The following is a 27968-nucleotide window of genomic DNA, read 5'->3' on the forward strand; positions in this document are numbered from 1 at the left end:
TTTAGATATGTGTTTTATTGCCAGAGATAAAACGAAGAGAGGAAAAAGGAGTAGAGGAAAAGAAGAAGAAGAAGAAGAAGAAGAAGAAGAAGAAGAATAAGAGAAGGGAAGGGAGGGAGGCTCACCTAGGCTACGGCGGTGGCGGCAGCGATAGCGACAGGCCGGCGTCGGTAAGAGAAGGGAAAGAGAGCTCGAGAGAGAGAGGTGATTGAGAGAGAGAGGAGGGTAAGAGAGAGAGAATGAGAGAGTTAGAGAGAGAGAGAGCACTAGAGAGAGGTGATAGAGAGAGGGAGAGAAAGAGAGGAGGGTAAGAGTGAGTTAGAGAGAGAGAGCACTAAAGAGAGAGAGAAGGCGGTGAGGGGTGCGGTGGCGATGACGGTGACGGCGAGAAGCCGTCGGCGAGGAGAGAGAGAGGTGATAGAGAGAGAGAGAAAAAGAGGAGGGTAAGAGAGAGAGTGAGAGAGGGAACGAGCGAGTTAAAGAGAGAGCTATAGAGAGAGACGGTGAGGGGGGGTTGCGGCGGCGACAGTGGCGGTAGGCCGGCGTCGGTAAGGGAAGGAGAGAAAGATAGAGCTCGAGAGAGAGAGAGAGAGGTGATTGAGAGAGAGAAGGGTAAGAGAGAGAGTGAGAGAGAGAGAGAGAGTGAGAGAGAGAAAGGCGGTGAGGAGGGGGTGCAGCGATGGTGGCAGCGACGACGGTGGTAGGCCGGCGTTAACGAGAGAGAGAGAATAGGTGAGAGCGAGAGGGAGAGAGATTTAGAGAGAGAGATTATTATTATTTTATTATTATTTTTATTTATTTATTTATTTATTTGGGTTATTATAGTACTTATGTATTAGTTGTTTAGTTGTATCTTGATGGTTTGTTGTGGCCTGTGTGGGTCCTGCCAGATTATATAGTGGTTTAGTGTATATTATTGTGGACTTGAATATTCATATGTTAATAAATTTATTTAGTTGATGGTATAATTTATTTGGTGTTGGATTATATGAGCATGAATATGTAAGTATTATTTGATGATATTATGATTATATGTGCACATGAGTGTATCTGTACTTGACGGGCCTTACCCATCCTGCCGCGTGAGTTGCACATGCCATGTGGGCATGCGAGTATGCACATGCCTATGCCGGGCAGGGGCGTTACAATTAGGACCTTTTGGTGGTCTGGGGTCCCTTGGTAGGTGAAGAACTGATCTGATCGATAGAGCCAATCTAGTGGATACCCTCCCGCGAGCTTGGGGAAATCAAATCATATGGTCCGAACTTGAGCCCCTACAAATGGCCTGTCTTCATGTATGGCATGTCGTCGTTCCCCGCTTCGGTCCCTTTTGCCATGTGGAAGGGTGGCCCCACTGTGCCATTGGCTCCTTAACTCGCCATTCTAGCCAATCTCATATCACTAATAGCTTCAGCGGAGTTCTATCTACAAGATAAGAACTAAATGATTCAACTTCTATAGTCGAACTCTTACTAACATAAAATATTTTGCAGACTGGCATCGAAAAGAAAAGCACCATCAAGTTAGTGATTGTCTATCTTATGTTACAAACCGATATGTAGTTCTCTATTTAGATCTGACAGAACTTCAAGTTGGTAGCAGAGTACTACGGACCCTACCAAATAGTGGATAAAGTTGGAGCCCTTGCCTACCATCTTCATTTGCCACAAAGAGTCCAGTCCAAAATCCACCGGGTCTTCCAGCAACTCATCCGCCATTTGTCACCGGAGAGCACTGACACTATAAGCTTGGTATTAGTTGATGCTGAAGGCGAATACCTTCACCTCCCTAAGAAGATCCTAGTTCGTCGGATGGCCAAATGGGGAAACTATATTGTGTCACAGATACTACTCTAGTGGCGTAATGCAGTATCGGAGGAGGCTAGCTGGGAGGATTACCACGCCCTAGTGGGTAAGTTCCCTTCTCTAGATCCTTGACGATAAGGATTTTAAGGCGAGCGCATTGTCATGGTCTCGACTAGGGAAGAGAAGTGGTGAAGCTAGAGAAGATGATAGTTTTGCATATACCCGTATCAGCGATACGAGGGATTGATTTTTACATTTCGGTCGTGCATTAGTCGGGTTGTTCCCGCCCATTAGTTTTGCATATAAACCCCGTTTTCCGATCATCGTGAGAGAAGGAGATCTCGGTATAAATATCAGAATCCCCAATTCAACCTGTATTGAAATTTCTCATAAATTAATGAAGAGCTACCTCTCTTAGCTTGGAGAAGGGGCAATCTCTCAATCCATTTCTATCAGGCTAGTTGTTGTGAAATCGAGTGCGATTCACCAATTAGATTGTTCTCCACTGTTCCTTCGATTTCAGATCGCAACAGACTCGCGACTGACCCTTCCCGGGAGGGAAGAAAAAGTGTTTGGCCGCCGCGATGGGTGGTTCTGCAAGGGCAGGGAAGCGGATCGCCGAGATGTCATGGGCTTCAACGCCGGGGGTGGGGTCGTGAACTGGATCTCAGGTCACATGGCAACCGCCACTTGCGCTATCCGCGACCGCCTCAAGCTAGCCGACCTAGTCATCGAAGTCCGTGATGCTCGAGTGAGCCTCTCTGCCATTTCTCTCCTCCTTTTTCTCCTTTCAGAAAAGTCTATTTTTTTTTTTGTTGTAGTTCAATTTGACTCTTGTTTGATAACTGTAGAATAGTCTATCAGTTGCTCGATCATAAGACTCTTAGAAGTGAAGACGTTCTTTTTCACGTTAAGAACAGTCTTCCATTATTCTAATCGCTGTAGAGTTCCTTATACGGTTGAGACAGCCAGCTGCCTGGTGCACGTGCTCTGCCAAAACATGGCATGGTTGGCCTTAGTGATTGGTTGGAGCTAAGCCTTGAAGGGAGAGAGAGTCCACTAAAGCACATTATCTTGAACCATTTGAGCAGGTTGTCAATGAAAACAACCCCACGTTGGGCATCAGTTAGTATGACAGTAAGACTTGCCTCTTTTCTCCAAAGTGGTTATAGGTTTGATCTACGGAAGCAACCTCTCCAAAAATGGGCTTAAGGCTCTGTAAGTGAACCAAATAATTTAATAAGATTCTGCATGTTAACTATCTTCCTTTTTTCTCCATTTATATATTCTTCTTAACCTAATAAGTTGAGTTGGTTCTATGTGGAAATTGGCTGACCAGACATTAGAAACTACAGTTGCTATTTGATGTTAAGGTCTGATAATCCTAGTTCCATCTCTTTGGGACATGGCCTGATGTAACTTTGGAGAACTGTGATGCTACATTGAGTTGAATAATTAGATTGTATGAATAACTGATTGATGAAAGAGAGGAGGGTAAGTCTTTTGGTGGAAATTGAATGGCAGCTTGAAAAAATTGAGAAGAAAGGGAAAGAGAGGAATGATCAAACTTCCATTCACTAAACCATCAAAAAGGCTGAAGATTTTATTTTTAATAGGACTATATAAAGAATGCTCTATGATAGAAGTTTATATAAACTAGTTGGTCATATTTCACCTGGAAATAGTGAACCTTTTCTAGACCCTGGTGACGTGTCAAGATGAATGGAAACTCAATGTTGGAAACAATTCTGAGTATTCCTACTCGTTAGATCCAATGTAAACCGTATGTCCATTTAGAATACTTTATATCTTGACTTTCTTGTTGTCATAATCATCTTAGCTTGATTGTGGATATACAAGGTCTGCTAGAGCACAATTGGAAATTCGGGAAGGCTTCATCATGATTTTGACAGATTTTTTAATTGAGCATCTAAATAGTGGCAGCAGTCTGAAAAACTTGGCAAGGATATATTAAGCTAGTTGGTAGATAGAATAATATAGATCATTTAGGCTGATGCATTATGTGAGGAACCTTTAAAAGTTTTTGTGTATCTAAATGATGTGGAAGGAGTTGGATAGCAACTTTTGATTTGTGTAATCTCTTTCATTTGTTGGCCAAAATATGGAGCAACTGTTGGGAAGTTCCTCTCTCTATATAAATGATGTTGATGAAGGAAAAGATGGGATTTACTTAATCTTTTAGGTAAATTTTTTATCAAGGCAAAATTAAGTCTAGTTGCTTAGGACAGAAAGTAACTTCTCTTTTTTTGAAATTCAACATCATTTGATTCTTCTATCAATAAATCCAATGGCCTAGAGGACATCAAAGCACTTCTCTTGTATGGACCCATCTTTGAGCTATTGATTTTGACATCTAAGATGTGGTGCTTTCATGATCAATTTTTTGGTTGAGGATCATTATCGCGTAATCTACTTCCTTCAACTTGGTTTAATAGTTTGAACATGACCTCTCATCCTGAATGAGAATGCAAGGAATTTTACCTTTGAATTCTATGTAACAATCAACTTCAACCTCTAGAAATTCTTAGATGTCTCTTGGTTTAAGCCAAAATCATACAAAGAGGTTCAAATCTGCAGCAGTCACAGTTTAAGGTAATATGCAATTCATGATCTATACTTTCAATCATTTTCTTAGACATGGAATAGTCTAATGAAGGACAAAGATATTACAAATTTAGAGGTTCATCTTCATCTAGTAGGAAGCCCATTTCCTTTAGGAAAAAGGAAAATCTTATTCTTTCAAAACTGTTGCCATGATATCTTTGTTTAATGAAGTCTGACCTAATGTTTGAGTGGGCATTGCCGTGGGTATTGTGATGAATCTTTGTGTTATCATCAAGTGAGGAATGGGACACTCATCGAGGCGCCTATCAATTGATATGACCAAGTATGGATGGCCGTGCTGGCGGCATACCGACACGTGGCACGAGGGGTATCGCACGACACCCCTCCTAATAGTTTCGTCGCTCATCATCGATCTTGTTGTTGAGCTACCCATTGTTGATAGGCGGACCAATTTGTTAGAAATGGGTCTACCTCTATTTGGGACTTAGGCACCCATGATCTCTTTGAATGTGGTGGAGTAGTATCTTGAGGATCGCATGACACATCCCATTTTTTTCGTCCGACTTTACTTCTTTCTTCAATCAGTCAGACTCAAGATCAGTTATATTTGATAATTGCTCTTCTAATTGTCATTGAAATTATTTCAATTGGATGGAAATTATCTTCAAGCTATAAGAATTTGGTTGATTCTTGAAGAATTGCTTAACTTATCTTTTCTCGATACACATCTTAGTTGTTGGATTGATATACTTTTCGCGCTAAGGATGACATAGAATTGAGAAAATTGTATAAATGGAAGCTAAAATGAATAAATGAATTGACTCAATTGAGAGAAGTGAATAAAATAAGTACTAAAAAGATGAGATGGAGAAAAGGTGAAATAGGGAGCACATTAATCAAATATTAATATTTTTTTACTAACAGAACTAAATATTTGATTGAATAGGAGAGTGCATATAAGAAATATATTATTGCTAACATTTATTAAACAAGATATAAAGTGGCTAACCTAAAAGAAGTGATTAGATAGAACGAAAGGCTATAATACATCTTTTACTTTTTTAAGATTTATAACCTGAATTTTATTATAAGATTTAAGTTCCGGGTAGCACATTCTTTACTTCTTGATATGTATAGTTTACTCCAAGGAATTCTACGGAATATTGCCAAGTGGTATTACAAAAACCAAGCATGCCCTTAATATTGACTAAATATGATGCGAAACAATGGGAACTGTTAGGATTTCTGAGATTATGGTGGCTGAAAAGGAATAAAGAGAGGTAGGGTTTCACATGTATACACCCAAATTAGAGTTTCACACCTAAAAATCACGATAGAAACAAATCTCAACCTTAACATCATAAATGAATAAATGCATAATAAAAACTTGTTACCTAGGGTTGTCATAATAATCGAACTGACTCGAGCTTGGCTTGATAATGCTTGATTAAGCTCGGCTCGAAAATGAGTTGAATCGAGCTTGATCTTCAAAATAGGATCAAAAATAATTTCAAGCCAAGCCGACTCGATCAAATAAGCTCGATAAGGCTCGATAAAGCTCAAAATAATTATTATATATATATATATATGATATGATATGAGTAATATTTTCTATACTATACTATAATTTTATTATATTCTAAGATTTACATAGGTGGATTATTATGAATTTTCATCTTATAGAGTTTAGTTCTAAATTTTGATTCTATTAGTTTATATTTTTCAATTAGGCCTTATTTTAAGCTTGATTCAAGCCTAAATTAAGCTTAATTTAATTCAAGCTTGATTAGACTCAAATTTTTGCTTGAATTGATTAATGTTTGAACTTGTTTATTGATCGGCTTGTTTAGGCTCAAGGTCAACTTAAGCTCAAATTAGCTTAAAATTGGCTCGAATTAAAATGATTTTAATTCAAGCTTGCTTAGAGCCAGGCTCGATCAAGCTCATCTCGATTACACCCCTACTATTACCTTCACAATCATCTTTGAGAGAAGGGTCACGCAATGATTGAGTGCATCGGTAGCTTAGTTTTCAACTCTAGATTTATGTCGAAGAGTGTATGTACAGTCCTGGAGAAACTTAACCCGTCTACTGTGTTTTGTATTATGTTTTTCTTTGGGAGTTGATGTACCAAAAGGCCTCATGGTCAAAAAATATAATAAATTCTTTTAGGAGCAAGTAATGCCTTTAATAGCGAAGAGACTAAACCATTGCATAGGAATAGTATTGTATCGCTGCCTAGTTTCATTCAGTTTCTCACTAGAGTGGGCAACCTGATGACCTTTGTTGCTTAGGACTCTACCTATACCAATACCTGATATATCACATGCAACCCCAAAAATCTTAGAAAAGTCGGGAAGGCGCATGACAGGAGCTTTTAATATTTTTTATTTGATTTCGTCAAATGCTTTGGTAGCGACTTTTGACTAACTCACTCTTCCTAAGGTAATCGGTTATTGAGGCTATGATGGTGCTGAAACCTTTAATGAACTGATGGTCGAAGGGCAGAGGGCAGCAAGCCAATAAGAACTTCTAACATCTCTCTCTTACAAATATAGAGACAACAAAAATTGATAAAAATTTAGAAATAGAACTTGAGTGGTGTTCTTGACAAGGTGAAGATGATTTGGGAGATGATGTTGACCGTGATAGGAAGATGGAGTAACACTGCAGCGATGATCGATGGGAAGTGAAGAAGATGAGAAAAAAGAAAAAAGAAAAATGGCAACATGGAGATGGGCATCGAGGAGAGGTTTTGGGATGATTTGAATCCTAAAGTGCCATTGCTCTAATACAAAAAATGGAGTGAAATAATAGGGATTGTGAGGGTTCTAGGGAGATGGTGGTTGGAAAGGAATAAAGAGAGATGGGTTTCACACCTCCACACTAAAATTAGGGTTTCGCACGCGAAACTCACAACAGAGGCAAATCTCAAAATTCTTCATTAATCCTAACCGAAAGAAAAATGGGTCTATATATAGATCTTACAATGATAATATGCAAATATCACCTTAAGCAACGGCAAAAAGCAATATAACTCTAAACACAAGAAATAAGCAAATACAACTCTAAATACCAGAAATAACCAAATACAATCCTAACAGTAGAAATGAACAAATACATAATAATAAAAAAATAACTCAACTAAATCTCTGCTGGGGAGATCATCAGTTGTCGGTTCTTCCTGTGCTAATAGACACACTCATATGATATGTTGGTGATATCCGTATCAAAATCCTTTGGCATTGATAGGGTTTCCGGCCCAAAACTGCCTAGTATTTAATTGTTTTAACTAGAGCAGCTTGCCTAATAATCAAGTGTTGCCTAGGTCGCACTATGAGAAGTGTAATATCCTCCTTTGATGTAAATGGCACTGCTTATTATTCACTTTGTACTCTTTCACTCTCTCTATTCTCTAGTCTCTCTGTCTGCGTCTCTGGAACTCCTTTTCAGCAACAGCTAATACCTCCAAATTGGGAAGTTATGCAATGCATGAGAGGCTGTGTCATACAGCATGATCCTTGTTGGCAAGATGCTGTCTTGTCCATGATGTTTTATTCTCTTTATTATCTCTTTATCCTTCTAAATATTTTCATCTTCCTATTGAGAACCTTCCAGAAGAGAATCAAGAGATAAATTTGTTGAAGTCTAGAACCATTTTGTTAGATCTTAGAATATTTATATATTCAGACAGCCATCCTATATTTGTTCATTTAGCACACTGTGAGAGAAAGGCTTATTTCCATTCTTGGATTCTGTAAACCTACATTTTTCAGCTGCCATCTACTGGGATATTTGGGGGGAAATGCAATGCTTGATCTGATGATTTCTCCAAGTAGCATTTATTTATGCCTGTGTATTTTGTTATAATACTTTCCTTTTCTCCTGGTTGATCCTTTGGTGGAATTCTGTGTATACTAAATGTAGCTTAGCTGCAGATTCCTTTGTCCTCTGAAAATCAGGACCTTCAAGGTGCTTTGGCTTCTAAGAGACGTATAATTGCTCTAAACAAGAAGGATCTTGCAAATCCCAATATTATGCATGTAAGTGGTTTTGGAATGTAGGTTTTAGCTATTGTCCTCCTTATATTAAATTATGAAGTAATCAATCTTAATTTTCATGTTAAGTTTCCTGTTCAGTTTTTTTATTTTGGCTTGAGTTCTTTATTCTTTTCTTCTCATTATAGTGTGTTTCTCTGATATCTACTCTCTTAAATTTTATTCTTTGCAGAAGCATGTTGTTTTCTTATTATGCAGCATTGGATTCACTATTTCGATTCGTGCAAACAAGATTGTCTTTCAATCAATGCACACAACAGAAGTTCTATTAGTCAGGTCAGCTTTCTGGTATCATATGCATATTTAAGCTTGAATTGGTTAGGTGCTATACCAACTAGCTATTTTGTGTCTAGTATAGGTTGTAGACAACTTGCTGTTAAAACACTCTTTATCTGATTAGTCACTCTCTGTCTTGGTCATTATTACTTATGAAGGTCATCTCTGCAGATTAAGAAAGACTTATAATACCAACTATATCAAGTCTATGGTAATATTACTACCCTAAATTAAGGAACACTTTTGGAAGCTAAGAAATAAGATTGGAATGGAGAGCTAGTACGCATAACTAAGTGTGGGGAGTGAACTGATCTTGGGAAGTAGAAGATCCTAGAGAACTTACTTCCTAATAAAAACTTATTACTTCCTATTTCCTAATGTTTGGTGAGACAGAGTGAGATTAGAAATTTGGAATTGTGAGTTTTTTACTTTCTATTGCTTGGTTGAGAAAAATGAAAAAAAATGGAAATTAGAACTTTAAAACAAAAATAAGAGTATTTGTTATTACATCCATAGCCCACCTAATGTTCTTTATTTGTATGCTTTATATTTATGTGTTTATCCTTTAGAAGCAATAGTTTTTGAAGCCTTGAAGGCACTTCAAGTTAATTGTTAACAAATATAAGTTAAAATTTTTAGTACAAAATATAAAAGAAATAAATACTATTAACTGAAAAGAATGTGTAAAAGCAAATGTTTTTTTTGTCTTTTTCAATCAAATTGATGAAATTTAATTATTAGTTGGGCTTGAGGGGTATTTAGAAATTTTTTTTAATTATCCACATAAAACCCTAATACGATTCAGGCTTCACCAATGTTGTCTCGAGCATGGATACATTTTAGGGATGTCATTTATTCTTGTTTTAGTGTTTAATTCAGAGAAAAATAAGTTTTCTGTATATTGCGTTCGAATGCGGGTGGAGTGCGTTCGAACGCGCTTGTGAACGCCTGCATTAGGTTCGTACATATAAAGAGTGCGAAATGTGCGTTCGAACACACCTACGAACGCCTACATCGCATTCGCACATATAGAGAACACAAAATGTGCGTTCGAATGCGATCGGGCGAGTTCGAACGCGGTCGGCGAAAATCTACTATTTTAGCCTCCTTCGACCAGCCAATCACCCTAGTCCTTTAGGGGTGGCCCACTCCTTCCCCTTCTTCCAATCTATCTATCACTTTGCTCTAACCCTTCCATCACCCATAAATCTTCCATCTCCACGTACTCACCGGTGTCACCCCATTAACGTCGGTCCACCAACCTTCACCAACACCAAGGATCTCGTGCCTCCATCCACGGATCCTAAGACGGACTTCCTGACGTTCGTCCACTAATCGGATGATATCTCGAGATTCCACCGTCCGATTCCCTAAAACTTGATTCATTGGAAAATTCTTTTCCGGGGCTACAATATATCAAAATTTCACGTCGATCTAATGGCTGAATCTTTCGGGATCTATTTTCAAAGTTTCGTATCAGATCCTGTCCAGATCTTTAAATCGGAATAGATCGAGCCTTGGCCAAAATGGGAAGTCGTATCAAGTTGGTATCAGAGCCACTATTTCTCGGACACGCGCTTCCTATGACGACAACCAGAGCCATGGCTGCACTGCGAGATGAGGAAGAAGAGATTCTCCCAATAGAGGAGGGGGAAACGGTTGCGGGAACTTCCACCTAAAGAACCGCCCGACCAAATCGGAATACGGAAGAGTCTAGCGTTTAAGCCATGTTTGGGTCTTTTTTCGAATAAATGACCATTAACAACTAAATGATGATGGAGATGATGCGGGAATTACGGACGAAAAGGGAAGCTATGGCGAACGGGAATGCACCATCGACCCCACGATGCGAGTCCACCCCAATGAACCCACCACCACCGGTTCAGAATTTGCAACCACAAGAGCCGCTGCTGCCACCACCCTATGGGCAGAGAGAAGCAAGGATGGTTTCACCAGGCTCAGTTGTAGGTGAGCCCATCTAATGAGCGAACCACTATGGAGATCGTCTTGGAGATCTAGATCCGTGGGCGGGGCAATACGAATCGGAACCGCGTCGAGTTAATCAAAATCAAAGGAGGGTTCATCAACCATTCATGGTGCATCCTCTGCCGGTTAGACAAGGATTTGGATATGATCCGGATCGAGACAACGGTGTCCGTGGGCAAATCGTGCGTCTCGAATTCCCCAAGTTCAAAGGTGGCGATCTGATCAATTGGTTGTATAGGGCGGAACAATTCTTCGCGTACCAGGGTACAACGGAAGAATATAAGGGTTAACTTGCGAGCTTCCACTTTAAAGATGCGGCGCTTCACTGGTTTCGAGCAGCCAATGCCTATGAGACGATTTGAAATTTGGGCCAACTTTTGCGTCGATATCACGCGGTGATTTGGAGCGCCGGGGTATGAAGACTTCGATGCTCTCCTCTCAAAGACGATGCAAAGGACTACGGTTGGGACATATCAAGAAGAATTTGAGAGGATAAGTAGCCGATGCCAACCCCCATGGACGGATCAGCAACTTCGCAGCACCTTTATCTCCGGGCTGCGGGGAGATATACAAGCTGACGTGAGGGCTTTAAGGCGTAGAATCTTAAAAGAGGTCTTTGAAGATGCGGTGCTTATGGAAGACAAACATCGAGCCATGAAGTTACACCTGAAACAGAATTGGACAAGCCAAGAAAGCCGCAATCCGATTCAATCAACCATAGCGGCAGGAAATATTACTGGCGTATCAAGAACCATTGCTGCAATGGTGCCTTCTCGAGGGCCCCCGAAGCCATCTCAAGATGTGAAATACGCGCCTAGAGTTCGGGACGAGCACTCAAACTGCTCAAGCGGAGGAACGAAGAGCCAAACGCCTATGCTTTCGTTGTGATGAGAAGTTTGTACCTGGGCATCGCTGCGCTAAACCAATAGGATTGGTGATGCTAATCGACGGATTGGAGGAGGCTGAGGATGATATTGCAGATGAAGATGAGGGTGTGGCTAGACAGCAAGGAGTAGCTGAGGAACGACCTGTGGAGGACATGATAGCCGAGATCTCCCTTTACGCCTATTTCAGAACAGTCGCACCAAGAACTTTGCGGGTGAACGGTGTAATCAAGACAACCATAGTGAGAATTTTGATCGACACCGGATCCACCCACAACTTCATTGACAAGAGGCTTTTTAGAAAAATTGGGCTTGAGTCGAAACCCATGGAACAGTCGATGTGACGATTGGAGATGGCACCACATTGCGGGCAGATTTCATTTGTGGAGGTGTGGAGTTGAAGGTGCAAGGCCAAATTTTCACATTAGATCTTTATCCGTTGGCTTTGCGAGGTGTCGACATTATTTCGAGAACTTAATGGCTTCGAAGCTTGGGGCTTGTGACATTTGACTTTACAAACCTCACATTGACATTTTGGAGGAATGACCGAAGAGTGTTGTTGGATAGAAGTCAACCGCTGTTTGAACTTCCAAACGTAGGGGACGCAAGGGAGCTTGCTTTTTTCTCGGTACCCACCTTTCCTTTTTTCTCAAATCTGCAGAGAGCTAGCACAGAGGATAGTGATCTGGTCTGACTCATGGAGGAGCTGATAGAGAGAACCTATTAAGCCACCCCGAGCACGAGGAGTGTGATGGGTTAGTACTCGAGCGCGGGCGGATCAAGGTACCCGCGGACAAAGAGTTACGAAGACTATTGATAGCATACTTCCATGATACTCTTATAACAGGCTATGAAGGGGTCTTACGTACCTACAAGTGGCTGGCCCAAAACTGTACATGGACAGCGATGAAGTTGGACGTGAAGAAGTATGAGTGAATGCCAAATTTGCCCACGAGTCAAATTAGAGACACTCAAGCCTAGCGGGCTGTTGCAACCATTGCCTATACCGGAGCATATTTGGAAGGAAATCTCCATGGACTTCATTGAGGGGCTACTGGAGGTTCGAGGACAATCGGTGGTGTTCGTTGTGGTGGATAGGCTGAGCAAATATGCTCATTTCATAGCATTGATGCACCCGTTTTTAGCGAAAAAGGTTGCTGAAATTTTTGTTTGGGAAGTGGCGCGTCTGCATGGGATGCTTAGGACGATCATGTTAGATCGGGATCGTATATTCATTAGCGAGTTTTGGTTCGAGTTCTTCAGATTGCAAGGGACTCAAGTTAACCTTAGTTCAGCTTATCACCCCGAGACGGATGGCCAAATCGAGGTGGTGAATCGCAGACTATAGCAATACTTGCGATGCTTTGTGGTGGACTGACCAAAGGATTGGTCAAATTTCTTCCATGGGCCGAGTGGTCATACAATACAGCTCATCACTCTAGCATCGGCATGACCCCCTTTGAGGTGGTTTATGGGTGCACTCCCCCTCCCCTGTCTTGTATGCCTACGATAGACTCGTGGCGGCGGATAGGACCGAGCTCGACTTGGAACTTACTGATCGAGATGAAACCTTAAGACGACTCAAGATTCACCTAGCAACAACCCAAAACCGTATGAAGCAGACTCATGACAAAGGCCGGCATGAGCGAGAGTTTGAGGTGGATCAATTAGTGTTCGTTCGAGCTTAACCGTACCAACAATCCACATTGAGGCCAATTTTGAACCAGAAGTTGGGTCAGAAGTACTATGGTCCGTACCGAGTGTTACAACAAATCGGTCCAGTAGCTTACAGATTGGACCTACCTAAGGGAAACAGGATCCATCCGGTTTTCCATGTATCGGTATTGAAGGACAAGGTTGCGAAAGCGTGGTGGATTGATATGATTCAGGCTTCACCGATGTCGTCTCGAGCATGAATACACTTTAGGGATGTCATTTATTCTTGTTTTAGTGTTTAATTCAGAGAAAAATAAGTTTTCTGTATGTCGCGTTTGAACTCGGGTGGAGTGCGTTTGAATGCGCTTGTGAACGCCTGCATTAGGTTCGCACATATAAAGAGTGCAAAATATGTGTTCAAACGCATCTGTGAATGCCTGCATTGCGTTCGCACATACAGAGAATTACCAATTTTGAATTATTTGGTTAGCCTCTAAAGGTGTGGATGGCAACCATGGAATCATTATTAAATGAATTGGGTTTTTTCTTGTCTTCTTCGTCTTCTTCTCTCCCGTTCCTCGGTGTCGCCACTTCTAGCCTCTCTCGACCGGCCAATCATCTTAGTCCCTTAGGGGTGGCAGCAGCCCACTCCTCCCTTTTTTTCCAATCTATCTATCACTTTGCCCTAAACCTTCCATCACCTATAACCTTCCATCTCCACGTACTCAACGGTGCTACCCCATTAATGCCGGTCCACCAACCTTTACCAACACTAAGGATCTCGTGCCTCCATCTACGGATCCTAAGATGGAGTCCCTAATGTTCGTTCACTAATCAGACGATATCTTGAGATTCCACTGTCCGATTCACTTGAAACTTGATTCGTTGGATAACTTTTTTCTGGGGCTACAACATATCAAAATTTCACGTCAATCTGACGGCTGAATCTTTTAGAATTTATTTTTAAAGTTCTGTATTAGATCCTATCTAGATTTTTAAATCTGACTAGATTGAGCCTTGACCAAAAGGGGAGATCGTATCAAACACCAAGGGTTTTAAAGGAGATAAATATAAATATTAATTTTAGAGGGGTATACATGTAAATAAGAGGTTTTAGAAGGGCATGCATGTGAGAAACAAACTTGAAATAGATAATATGGGTTAATATATAAAGCTTTTTAGGAACTTAATATAAAGCTTTAGGAACTTAGTGGTCACATGCTTTGCATGTGATTGGGAGCAAGAGTTGGAAAGTGAACTCTCCCTTTTCTAGAGGAAGTAGATTGGGTCAAAAATAAGTAAGTACTATGATTTAGGAGGAGAAAGATAATTGACTTTCCAACTCTTCACTTATTACAACCAAAAGACAAAAAGTGAGACAGTTTTTGAAACTACTTACTTTATTTGTGATAGGGTGAACTACGGAACGATCCCTTCAAGATCTGGATTGATTGTAGGAAGTAATTCGCGCAACTGAGGGAAAATATTCACCAAATATTTTCTCATAGTTAAAAAATTTCAAAATCAAGTGGGATCGATCCGTAATTCCCTAATCGACATTTTTCGTATTTACGCCCTTTGCAGATTTGAACTGCAACTGGGACGAAATCATGATATAGTGGGGATGAAGGTGGTGGTAACTGGTGGAGTGAATGAAAGGGTTATAGATGATAATGGAGATGAGGGTGGATGGTTGATGTAGTTTAAGGGATAGAGACGAAGGGAAAGAAGTGGTCGAGATCCCAAGGAAGAAGGAGGATTTGACAGACAAAGGAGATTAGAAGTTATGAGAGATCTTGCCAACGGTAGTGAAGAGGGAGGAGGGAGATTAGGATAGAGAGACTAGAGAGAGGATAGAGGAGGCAACTCCATTTAGTATTCTAATTTTGGCTGTCATCGATAGCTTTATAGAGGCTAGTCAACAAGCCGAAATAACAATTATTAACCTAATTCTAGTGGAGTTTTGCCGATTGCATTCGAACATACAAAAGTTATTCTCTATCGATGCGAACTTGATATAGGTGTTCGAACGCGGCATTCGAACGCGTCCGACTGCGTTCGAATGCACATTTTGTGTTTTCTGTTTTTGTAAACCTAATGCAGGCGTTTGCAAAGGCGTTCAAACGTGCTTTCTTCTGCGTTCGAACGCGACCTACAGAAAATTTATTTAAAAAAAAAATAACTAATGCAATAAGAAATGACTCTAACAAGGTGTATCAATTTGCCTCACTTCTCTACAATCATACGTACCATGTACAATACTATTATAGCATTAGAATGTTGCACACATAGAACCACTTAAAAACAATTACATTGCACACTTACAACTAACCAGTTTCATAGAATCAACTACTTGGAAAACAAAATACATGTCTCAGAAAATGTACAAATGTACACATGCATGCTGTCAGAGTTGTAAGAATTCCTTGTTGTATCAATGAAATTACTGTCGCATTGGTACACTAGAACTAAGAACTTACAATTACATGTCCCAACAAATGTACAAATGATACATTAAATCAAAATGCAACAATGTTTCAAATAATTCACATTTTTTGTCTAGTAGGTACATTTGTTTTTTACTTACTGCTAGCAGAATCCTTTATAAAGCCATTTGAGTCTATCTCGATTGTGCGTAATATGTTAATTCTTCATGTCCCTTTGTCTAAACCTAGACAAGGGAGTATGACACTGAATAATCTTCATATTCAAGAAGAAATACACCACAATTAGCGATAGCCTTTTGCCTTGGTATATTTACGATAGATATAACTTTCCAGCCCCTACCAAGGCATACTCCATGATTCTATAGATCATTTTACCATTTCATACTGTCACGACCCGAAATAGGAATCATGACCAGCCATGTATCTCAATATGCTTGAGATACACGAAGCCTTATTAATACTTTCTACGTGTACAATTGTAAAATAAATAAATAAAATAAAAATCTGGTTTATTAAATTTAAAACTAATTGCAATAAACATAAAACAATGTTAATGTTTTTGAGTCTCTAAACTAAATAAATAAAACTTCTAATCTAAAGCATAAAATCTAAAAGAGCGGAAAAGTAAATAGGTGAATCCTAAGTAGAGGTGGAGTCTGGGTACATCTCGCTCAGTTGCCTCGTCGACTATTATCTGAGATAGATAAATAAATACAAAAAAAAAATCCATGAGCTAACAACTATAGCTTAGTGAGTGGAATCCACTCGAAAACTAAATAAATTCTAAATTATATTAATGCTGAAAAAGATTAAACTAAAAGCAATAATATTCATAACAATTTGCAATAAGCATGCTCTTTAAATAATGACAATATAACAATAGAGAGTCACAACTTTTAACCTTGCACAACTTCAACGTATTTATATCTTTTCAATATTTATATTGTCATATGTCTCAATGGGTCTAAACCTTGTGGATCCACATCAACTAGTAGTCACCTCGAGATGACGCTCGGGACTTTTCTTCATAGCTGATGCGGTTATGGTCATTAGATGATATCACTATGTGATGAACACACTCTGTCTATTATACTAACCGTTAAGAGAAGTTAGAGTCACTTAGGAAATTTCTCATTCATCCTAGGACTGTTCCCTAACCCCGCCAGAGTCACCTAAGAAAGTCACCGCAGTGATCTGATTTAGGACTTTCCCCCAGACTTCTAGATAGACTTGAGTCACCACGGAAAATCGCAACCGATTTATACCGGGACTGTTCTTTAAGTCGTACCAATACTAGTCTCGTTTTTCTTTTCACAAATTTCAATATTTGCATGAAGTATGGTGATGCACTGAGTATAATGATTAAATGCACACAGAAAATGTAACAATTAAATTTTTGCACGTACGGATGAAATAATAAATTTGCACACAGAAAATTTACATGGTCTGACAAAGATACGAAATACAATAAAATAAATATGTGAATGAACCCACTCACCTGAGTCTAGGCAAGACAATTAAATCTCAAATCCCTAGCTCACGAGCTATAAATATCCACCTTTAATAATAAATAACAATAAAATTTTAATTAAAAAAATATATAAAAAATTCCTATAATTTAACTCAAAAATTAATAATTTGGGCTAAAATAAGACCAAATCAGTTGGGCTGGTTGGGCTGGGCTGCAATTGGCTCGCAGCCCACCCAACCCATACTTAAATGGATTGGGCCCAAGGCCCAATCCAATTAACTAATGGAACCGAGTCGGGTTCCTTGGATTTGGATCCAACCCGACCTGAATCCAACAACTTAAGGCCCAATCCATTTAAGTTGTTGGATTCGGGTCGGGTTCCTTGGATTCGGATCCAACCCGACCTGAATCCAACCACTTAATGGGAGAAGGTCAGACTCGGGTTGCTCGAGTTTGTCTTCTCCAAGTCGAAGAGAGAGAGAGAGAGAGGGAGAAAAAGAGAAAGGAAAAGAGAGAGGAAAAGATAAAGAAGAAGACGCCGGCGGCCACCACGACAACGGTTCACCGGCCGCACCCTCAGCTCCCCAACACCCACACGGTGACGTCGTCCTCGTGAGGTGGAGGAGAACCCGCGAACGGCGGTCGATCCCATGACCAACAGCGATTGGAGCCACGAGGGCTCCAACGGTGAACGCCCACGGTAGGAGGCCAACGGCAAGATGCTTCCAGATGGAGCCGATGAAGCCGAGAAACCCAAATTTAGGTATTTTCGCTATACCCTATTAATCTTTGATTAAATTTGAGGGGTGGGAGAAGGCTTATCAAGCAAAGAGGCCGATTCCACGGCATGACTCCATCGGTGAGGAAGAAGAAAGCGAAAGAGGGGAGGAAGAAGAGAGAGAAGGGGCTGAGGTTGTTAAGCAGAGAATAAATTTAGGGTTTAATTTATAGATTAAAAGAGATCAAATCTAATCCGATTCGGATTAGAGGAAATCTTCTCTGCGCCTCGTCGCGTGCCGGAGAGGGAGAGCGGAGGGGCTGGGCTGCACGTGCACCCTCCTATCTCAACCCCTAATTATTATTATTATTATTATTATTATTATTATTATTTTCTGGTCCTTACACATACCCTATGTAAATTGTACCGGCTTTGCTCAGCAAGGGCATGCGTGGCGCACGTGACAGGACGAGCGGGGCTCGTTTCGCATAGGTACACCTCTGTGCTCACATAATCCATCACAATAAATCATGACATTATCAAATTAGACCTGCTAACAAATCCATATTTATATCTACAACAATCATACTGGATAGCTACATAATCTGATATGGCTCACACAGGCCACGACAAACCATCAAGATACAACTAAAATCACTAACACATGAGTACACTATAATCTGACATATATTTTATAATTCATCTGATACAAAGGAGTAGAAATATCTAATAATGGTACAACTCAATATTTATATAAACTAATTTTTATATCGTCTCGCGTCTATAGCTTACCTCATCTTTATTCTAAAATATTTTTTCAGGATATCTCAAGTCACTATCACGTACCACATATTTGGGTGAGTTAGTGTAATGCCCCCGCCCGGCAAGGGCACGTGCTCGCCCACGCGCTCACACGACACGCGCAGCGTATGCGATAGGACGGACGGGGTCCGTCACGCACAGATACACTCTTGTGCACATACAATCATAACATTATCAAATACTACCTGCTAACATATCCATGCTGACATAATCTAACACCAAATAAATTATACTATCAAATAAACAAACCTGTTAACATATGAATATCTAAGTCCATAATAATATACACTAGACCACTACATAATCTGGCACAGCCCACACAGGTCACAACAAACCATCAAGATACAACTAAACAACTAATACACGAGTACACTATAATCTGACCTGTATTATACAAATTATCGTTTATACAATGAAGTACAAATATCAAATAATGGTACAACTCAAGATCTGGTTAAACTATTTTCTATATCATCTCACGTCTATAGCTCATCTTATCTTTCTAAAATATCTCATCAGGATATCTCAAGTCGGTATCATGTACCATATTATCTGTGGGGGTTAGAAAAGAAATAAAGAGAGTCATAAGCAAAAGACTCAGTGAATAGACCTTAATCCGAATCAGTGAAGCCAAACAAAGAGTAAATCATATACTGGATAATATGAATCAGAAATAACATCATGTCATGAATTAGTGTATGAATGTAACCTCAATAATATGTAATTGAAATGTAGATAACATGTTATAACTGATAAAAGCATATAATCCTCAACAATAAGTAAACAAATCTCCATGCCATAGTATCATCATAACTCTCTCTCAAATATGACATGTGATGCATGCCGACCATAATCATGCTATGATATCAAATGCAACCATATATGGTGTATATTGACCACTTGATAATCAGGTAATCAGATGAGAATAAAATCATATGTAGTTTTCAACATCTCAGTCATCAATATTATCTCTATATGTCATCATCATACTAGACCACTATGCATAGTCAACACCCGATATCCGGTCTCAACATCATGTCCGAAGGCTCAGAGCATACTCCGCCACCCGTAAGAGAATTTCAAATATAACCATACCCCGCCACCTGCTAGGGCATCAACATCCATCTAGACCGAGCATCCTTCCTAGCTGATAGAAACCTCGTGAGGATAACTCACCATATATGTCCTAGCAAACGGCATGTGTCCGAATGTCTGCTGCGCACACAGACTAACGACCTCGGACGTAAGGCCAACATGATCGCAACTATGTCTAGCGATCAATCATCCACCAAACGCGTCCTAACCCTTGTGTCCACTCGGGTATCCTCACGCTTTCTATCAATTATCCTATCAATCACATTTCATGCTTTCCTTCTACATGACAGATCATATGCATATATCTAGTACGATAATAAGTCAATACATAACAGGAATGTAGGTGGAACAGGAATCAAAAAAAAAATTATGCAATGTAGACTCCAACCATGTATCTGACACATGCATAATCCTGCTAGTCTATCACATGCACACTCATACTAGGGATCATCTCGATATAAATTATAACAATATAATCATCTCTAGTCATCTCTATATATCACCAATATACTCATTTCCCAAATCAGCCTAATCAAATGCATGATAAAATATACTTGATTGAAATCATCTCTAGATAAAGTCATATAATTATGCTGGAGACCAAAACATGTATGTACATAATATATAATATATCTTAATTTGAGAAAGGCGTCTAGGGGATAAGACTACTCACAGTCTGATCAGAAGACACGAACCACGTATCTCTCACGTTCGTCAGTCAAACATCAACTCATCATAAGGGTCCATGGGGTTTCATATAAGGGGGTTCGGGTTTTGAAAATATTTAAGTACCATGAAATTAGTCATTATCTAATTAGAATTAATTCAAGTAAAATATAACTGTTTATTAGGTTTAGAATCACTTCTCTTTTATTTTTTATTACATAACTAGGTCTATATTATAGATACGATTCAAATACTATAATTATATTATTATCATAAAATGCTAGTTATAACATAAGGCGAAAGGTTTGTTTCTTTTTATTTATAATATTCTAAATATATAATTATAAAGTAAAAGCTAAATAATTATAAATGAGATATAAGTATAGATAAGATCTATTTTTAATAAATTTATAATTCTTAGTCTATTTTGATTAATTAGAAGTTATATAGTATTTACTTAATTATGCAAAATAATTAATTAATTAATAAGACTAGTATTTTATTCTACACACGATAGTATATAAGAAATTGTTAAGATTACTTAAAATGCATATATTATGAATATCAGTACATAAATCTAATAATTATAATTTACAACACTATCTTTAAATCTAATAGAAAATATAAATACATAATTAAATAAAAATATGTATTACCTATATTTATGCATAATAGTTTATAACCTAGTTAATCATTAATTATACTAATTATAATTAATAATCATCATGTTGAAGAATATACATTATTATTAAAATAATTAATGTCTAAATTTATCTGCATTAATTAAGAAAGTAATACCTAATTAAATAAATAAACAAACATAAAATAAAGTAGAACAATGTCACCAGCCCAGCATTGTTGCAGAAGCAAAAGGAGCTAAGAGAGAACAAGAATGGAAGAAGGAAGAAAGAAAAAGAAAGAGAAAGAAGAAAGAAGGAAGAAGAAGAGGAGAGGAAGAAAGGAAGGGAGGACTTGGCGCCGGTGAGCCTGAGCCCAAGAGTGTAAGCGAGTGAGAGAGAGAGAGAGAGAGGAGAGGAGAGGAAGGAGGAGGCTCACCGCGTCAGTGGAGGCAGCGGCGGCTGCAGGCTGACGTCGGTAGGGGGAAAGAGAGACAGAGAGAGACTGAAAAAGAGAGATTTAGAGGGAGAGAGGCGGTGGGGGGTTGGCGGCGATTGCGGTGGCGCTGGGGCCCACCGTGGCCAGCTGGCCGCAGTCGGATGGCTGCGGCGACGCTAGGGGGTGCGTGGCACCCCCAGGTAGCTCCCCTTTTGCATGGGCATTGTGGCCGGCCACGTCGTGCCCATAACATTTTTTTTTTAGTTTTAGGTTGTTATAGTTAGAAAATAAATACAGTCATGAGCTAAAAACTCAGTGAATAGGCCTTAATCCGAATTATTGATGCCAAACAGAGAGTAAATTATGTACTAAATAATATGAATCAGAAATGAGCATCATGTCATGAATGAGTATATGAAAGTATCCTCAATAATATATAAATGTATGGTAGATATTATGTCATAACTGATTAAGTATACAATTCTCGACAATGTATAAATAATTCTCTATATTATACCATCATCATAACTCTTAAATATGCTACATATAATGCATGTCGACTATGACCATACTATGATTTTATAAATACAACTACATATTATGCATAATGACTATTCGAAAATTATGTATATTAAATAATAATGAAATCATATGCATTTTTCAACATCAGGATCATCACTGACATCTTGGTATAATATCATCATACTAGACCACTATGTACAGTCAATATCCAGTACCCGATCTTATAATTAGCCCAAAGGCTCAGAGTATACTCTGCCAACCGTTAAAGGTATCTCAATCATAGAATCATACCCTGCTAACCGTTAAGGGTATCATCATCATGAAGACCTGAGTACCCAATTAGTTGACTAAAAGCACATAAGGATAACTGATGCAGGACAGCGTCTCGATCATAGAGTTGAGAAGTAGGGAAAAATAATCAAATCCGTGGAATCCACCAATCCGGGTGTCGAAATCCACCGACGTTGGAACCCACCAACAAACACTCAATATACAAAAGCTCTCAAAATATTCATTAACTCATAAAAGATAATTACAAGCCTTTATATAGGCAAAATAAAGTAAAAGACAAAAGATAAAAATAGACCTAGAAGGTGACTAGTCACAACCCTCGTTAAGCCAAAGGTCCACAGGTGCAGCCTTTTTGTGCTTACGAGAATAAATGTGACGAAAAGTGGTGTCTCTACCAACTCTCCTAGGGTGGAAGAAACTCAACCCAATTGAGTGGCTCTGATAGTACTCCAAAATGTCAAGGTCAAGCTGCTGTAACTCCTCGCGAGTGATCCACGTATAATCAGACTGTGGACGCCTGTGCCATCGAACGAGAAAACAATGAACTCCTTTTACAGTAGGTGTTATTTGATCATCTAAAATAGTGTTTATCTTTTCTTGTGATGTGGATGGGAAATGAGAAGTGGGATGTGGCACAGTAGAAATGTCTAGAAGGGTAGTAGATGTATCATAGGGTTCTATGGGAATGTGCATAGGTGGTTGGTAGGTTGCTAGATCCTCAATATTAAAAGTACAACTAATGCCATAATCAGGGAGAATATTAATGACATAAGCATTAGCACTTACACGTTTCAGAACTTGGAAAGGTTCTGCACTACGGGCATGCAAAGTCCGAACATGTCTTGAAGGGAATCGTTCAGGTTTGAGACGAATCATAACATGATCTCCAACATCGAACTCCTTGGCACGTTTGTGCAAGTTGGCATGTATTTTATACTGGCGATTACTCGCCTCAATTCGCTTAGTGATCTCTTGATGCAAAGAATGAACATGATGCGCAAATGTTTCGGCAGATTTAGAGACTCTAGAATGAGATGACATAGGCAATAGATCTAGAGGTTTGCGTGCTTTAAAACCATGAACAACTTCAAATGGGCTCATACTAATAGACCTATTAATAGAGTTATTATATACAAATCGGGCGATGGATCTTGTAGCGATCTGGTGTTTGTGCAGCGATTGATCTGATGAAGAAAAGATGAGGCGTTGCGTAGAATCCAGACGATGGAGTGTCCATAAACTAAGAAATGATCTACTCTAATATCAAAGCTAATGCAGGATAATGTTTCGATTGTAGAGTTGAGAAGTAGGGAAAAATAATCAAACCCGTGGAATTCGCTAATCGGAGTGTCGGAATCCACTAACAAACATTCAATATGCAAAAACTTTCAAAATATTTATTAACCCATAAAAGATGATAACAAGCCTTTATATAGGCAAAATAAAGTAAAAGACAAAAGATGAAAATAGCCCTAGAAGGTGATTAGTCACAACCTTTGTTAAGTCAAAGGGCCACGGGTGCAGCTCTTTTGTGCTTACGAGAATAAACATGACGAAAAGTGGTATCCCCACCAATAACTCTCCATATATGCCCTGGCGAATGACATGTGTCCAAATGTATGCTGCACACACAGATTATTGACCTTGGACCTAAGGCTACAGGGTCGCGACTATGTCGAGCGATCAATCATCTCCAGGCACGCCCTAACCTTCGTGCTCACTCGAGTATCATAATGTTTTCTACCAACTATTATATTAATCAAATTTCATATTTTCTTTTAAATGACAGATCATATGCATTTTGTGCAGTACTATAACAAGTTATGCATATTAGGAATTTAGGTGGAAGAGGAGTCAAAAGAAATATATAATGCGATGAAATCTCCAATGGTACATGTATCACATGCATACTCATGCTACAAATCATTTTAACATAAAATCATAACAGTATAGTCATCTCTAATTATCTCTATATATCATCAACATACTCATATTTAAAATCAGTCTACTCACATGAATGATAAATTATGCTCAATTGAAATCATCTTTAGATAAGATCATATAATCATGCTGGAGGCTAAAATATGCATATATATATATATATATTATATAATATATTCTAATTTGAGAAAGACATCTAGGGGATAAGACTATTCACATTTGATCAAAAAATACAAACCACATATTTCTCTCATTCGTCAATCGACAGAGTCCACGGGGTCTTAAATAAGGGGTTCGAGATTCAAAAATATTTAAGTAGCATGAAGTTAGTCGTTTATCCACTTCGAATTCATTCGTGTAAAATATAATGATTTATTAGACTTTATTAATTAATCGGGTTTATATTATTAATATATAGTTATGCTAACCTTAACTTGTTGTCACTATAAATTATATTCATTTACTAAAGACTCTACTTTCTAATTATATATTAAGCATACAATGATTATTCCCTTTTGATATAAAAAATAAAAGGATCAAATAAAAATAAAATAAAATTATATACTATATTTAATTACAATTCAATTAGTTTACAATTACTACTTTTACTTAACTAATTACTAATTATACATATAATAATCATTATCCATTAATATAACAATAATTATCTGAGCTTAGCAATTTATTGTATAGAAAATAATATATAATAATAAGGTGCTAGAAATACATTATATATATATATGCATGCATAAGTATACATAAACATTAATAGAAACTTATATAATTTAATTATTTTTAATAAAATTAAATATATAAAATATAAGATTATTATCAATAAGATTACATGTATTAATCTAATAAACAATGGCTAAGCTGTAAATAAATATATATGCAAGTACTTATAATTATAATTAATAAATTATTATACTAAAAATACTTAGCTAATTCTTATACTAGTGAGTGTAAATTATCAAAATAATCTACCATCTAAATAAACTAATTTACCTAAATTTTAGAAAATAAATCATATAATTAATATAAAAAAAAGGGAGCAACCCTTTGCTACAGTGCTAGGCCGAGCCGAGCACTATTGCAGGAGGAAGAACTGATGAAGAAGAAGAAGAAGAAAGAAGAGGAAAGAAAGAAAAGAGAAGAAGAGAAGAGAAGAAGAAAGGAAAGGAGGGGCGCGGGGCCAGCGAGGAGGGGTTCGGCCGCTGCTGGCCAGCCAGTGGCCGGCCTCTCACCAGCGGCTCAGCTTCGGCGAGCCCGAGCCCAAGGGCAAGAAAAAGAGAGGGAGAGAGAAAGAGAGAAAAAAAGAGAAGGGAGAAAAAGAATAGAGGAAAGGAGGCTCATCTTGGCCATCATGGTGACGACAATAGTAGTGGTGGGTCGGCGGCGATAGTAGTGAGAGAGAGAGAAAGAAAGAAAGAGAAGGGAGGAGCGAATAGAGGAAAGGAGTCTCACCTTGGTGACAGTGGCGATGGCGACAGTAGTGGCAGGTTGGCGGTGATAGTAGTGAGTAAGAGAGAAAAAGAGTTTGAGAGAGAGGAGAGTGAGAGAGAGACCAAAAGACAGAGAGGGGAGAGAAGAAAAAGAGAGAGAGAGAGACAGTGGAGAGAGGAAAGGTGGTGGCTGCAGTGGCGTCGAAGTGGCTGCAGTGGCACCGAAGCGGCTGCGGCTCCAGCTGTGGCAACGATGTTAGGGGGGTGCATGGCACCCCCATGCACCATGCAATAGCATGGGCACGTGGTCGGCCACAGTGTGGTCAGCCACGTTGTGACCATATAATTTATTTTTTTATATGTTTTTAAGGGTAAGCTGTTACACAAATGGTATAAAGATATAAAAGTAAGAAACAATTGTTCATAAAATACATATACATAATGTCTAAGTATGCAAACATGCAATACAAGTTCATACCATAAGACACCACCTTATTAAAATATTCCTTAGCCACAATAGATGTTTAATGGCGATGCACACCGATCTTGAGATCAAGTACAAAATGGTACCAATGTGCTATGCTGTTGTGCCCTTTTGAAAAAAGGCAACTACTATGCCTATTTTGGTATCATATTATTACTCCCGTCGGCTACTTAACCCTTGTCGTGACGAGAGCAGGCTCATCAAGAGTTGTGGCAGTGAAGGATTTTGCAATGATTCAGAAGTCGTATTGTTGTAGCCTTCCTCTTTGGCACAAAAACCCTGTACTTAAAGATAAAAAGCTTAACTTATATGTCATTTACTCATTTCAAGCTCATGAAACAACATTGAGTGTAATTTACACTGTCTTTTATATTAGGGTTATGGTACATTTTTAGCTAGACAGAGATGACATCACCTTATGCCCTTTAATTAGATCTATGATATGTACATTGTTGTTGAACTTATCCTTCATAATAGTGAATATATTATCATAAATGTCATAGATATATAAAGTTACGAGCGATGCATATTATATGTTCTGGATATATGTCCGCAATGCAGGTTGTTTTGTATGCAATGAAGTAGACTATGTTAGCAATGCCTGGAACAAATACTTTATTGATGACTTCACTGGTGATGGGTATCATCATCATGTACTAGTGTCTTACCCAATGATGGCCGTGCATGGGGACCTCAATGCAGTTTTACTTGGTCTTCTTTGGGTCTTCTCCTTCATTTGGCTTTTGCTTACTGTTTCTATTTGAGCTACGGCTCTGATGAACTCCTAGAAGAACTCTAACATAGTCGTGGACATCTCATAGCAGTTTCTCTATTTGGCTCTATCTTTTTTCCATTTTGTAACCGCCTAGATTTGATGTCCCTACCTTCAGCTGGAAGAAAAGTAAGTGATAGTTGGTGCCCTTGCCAAGAAGGACCCCAAAATTTGTGTGCAATAATACAAACTTTATATTCAATACTCTAGGGTAAACACACAATATATGCATGGATGTATGCAATACATGACTATACATATGTAAATACATACTTGTATATATGCAATATACTAAAATGTAAAGTAACTATCTATGCAACACTATTAGAATGTAACTAGTAGCTATAGATGCAGCACTGATAAGGTACATAGCTATCTCAATTAATGGTTCAAAGTTTGAGTTTTAGTTGGTTTTGGTTTTGATCCCTAGGTAAAGAAATGAATATTTTAAGCCAAAATAGAATGGCTTTAGCCTATTATGATCCAAAATAATTGTCAGAACAAGAAATCTTGGTATTTTCGGCCTTAGTCAATTAGTTTTAATTTTAGTTTTCATTAAGTTTTGATTGTTACTGTTCTGTTTCAGGTGAAACTTCAAACCATCTCAAGATGGTCCGTAGTGTTTGTGGTCGCTTCTGCAATAATGTCCCTCTTGTTTGTGGGATGAGATGGTGTTGTGGACTTTCTTATTGCATCTGGGGGTTGTTCGCCTAGGGTTGGGACATATCTCTCTCTTGTCTACTTCTTCATGCCGTACGTTGCCCAACAATTTTGTTTCTTCCAGAGCAACTTCAAGAGAGCTCAAGACCTAGAAACAAATAATGCGTTAATTATGCAATATTCATGGTGGGGGTTTTATAATGTTCAAATAAAACCTAACATTACCATGTCGAAAGAAAACAATGGTATGCTCTCTTGTAAGTGTTGCCTCTTTCAATAATCAGGGACATCTGTGATCAGCTGATCATCTTTTTTGTATGACGTGCGATC

The 27968-nt window shown here is 38.6% G+C and overlaps 1 protein-coding gene and 1 pseudogene across 8 annotated transcripts in view; one reads left to right on the plus strand and one right to left on the minus strand.

Moving 5' to 3' along the window:
- LOC140763915 (uncharacterized) overlaps window positions 1-27968 on the minus strand; it is a 65061-nt gene that overhangs the window by 3643 nt on the left and 33450 nt on the right. Inside the window, exons 5-6 of one of the 8 annotated variants that reach the window (XR_012104922.1) lie at window positions 26875-27096; window positions 15578-16392 (exon numbers count right to left, since the gene is read on the minus strand). The exons of 1 other annotated variant lie outside the window; for it this stretch is intronic. The gene's annotated coding sequence lies outside the window, so the exon portion shown is untranslated. Of the gene's footprint in view, window positions 1-15577; window positions 16393-19242; window positions 19262-25250; window positions 27097-27649; window positions 27787-27968 lie in introns of those variants that run through there. 6 more of the 8 variants (XR_012104926.1, XR_012104920.1, XR_012104925.1 and 3 more) reach the window with 6 other exon arrangements.
- Window positions 1920-27701, plus strand: LOC140763917 (short integuments 2, mitochondrial-like; annotated as a pseudogene).

Source organism: Typha angustifolia, chromosome 7 (assembly GCF_048772165.1).
Source record: "Typha angustifolia cultivar Huaian chromosome 7, ASM4877216v1, whole genome shotgun sequence".
NCBI lineage: Eukaryota > Viridiplantae > Streptophyta > Magnoliopsida > Poales > Typhaceae > Typha > Typha angustifolia.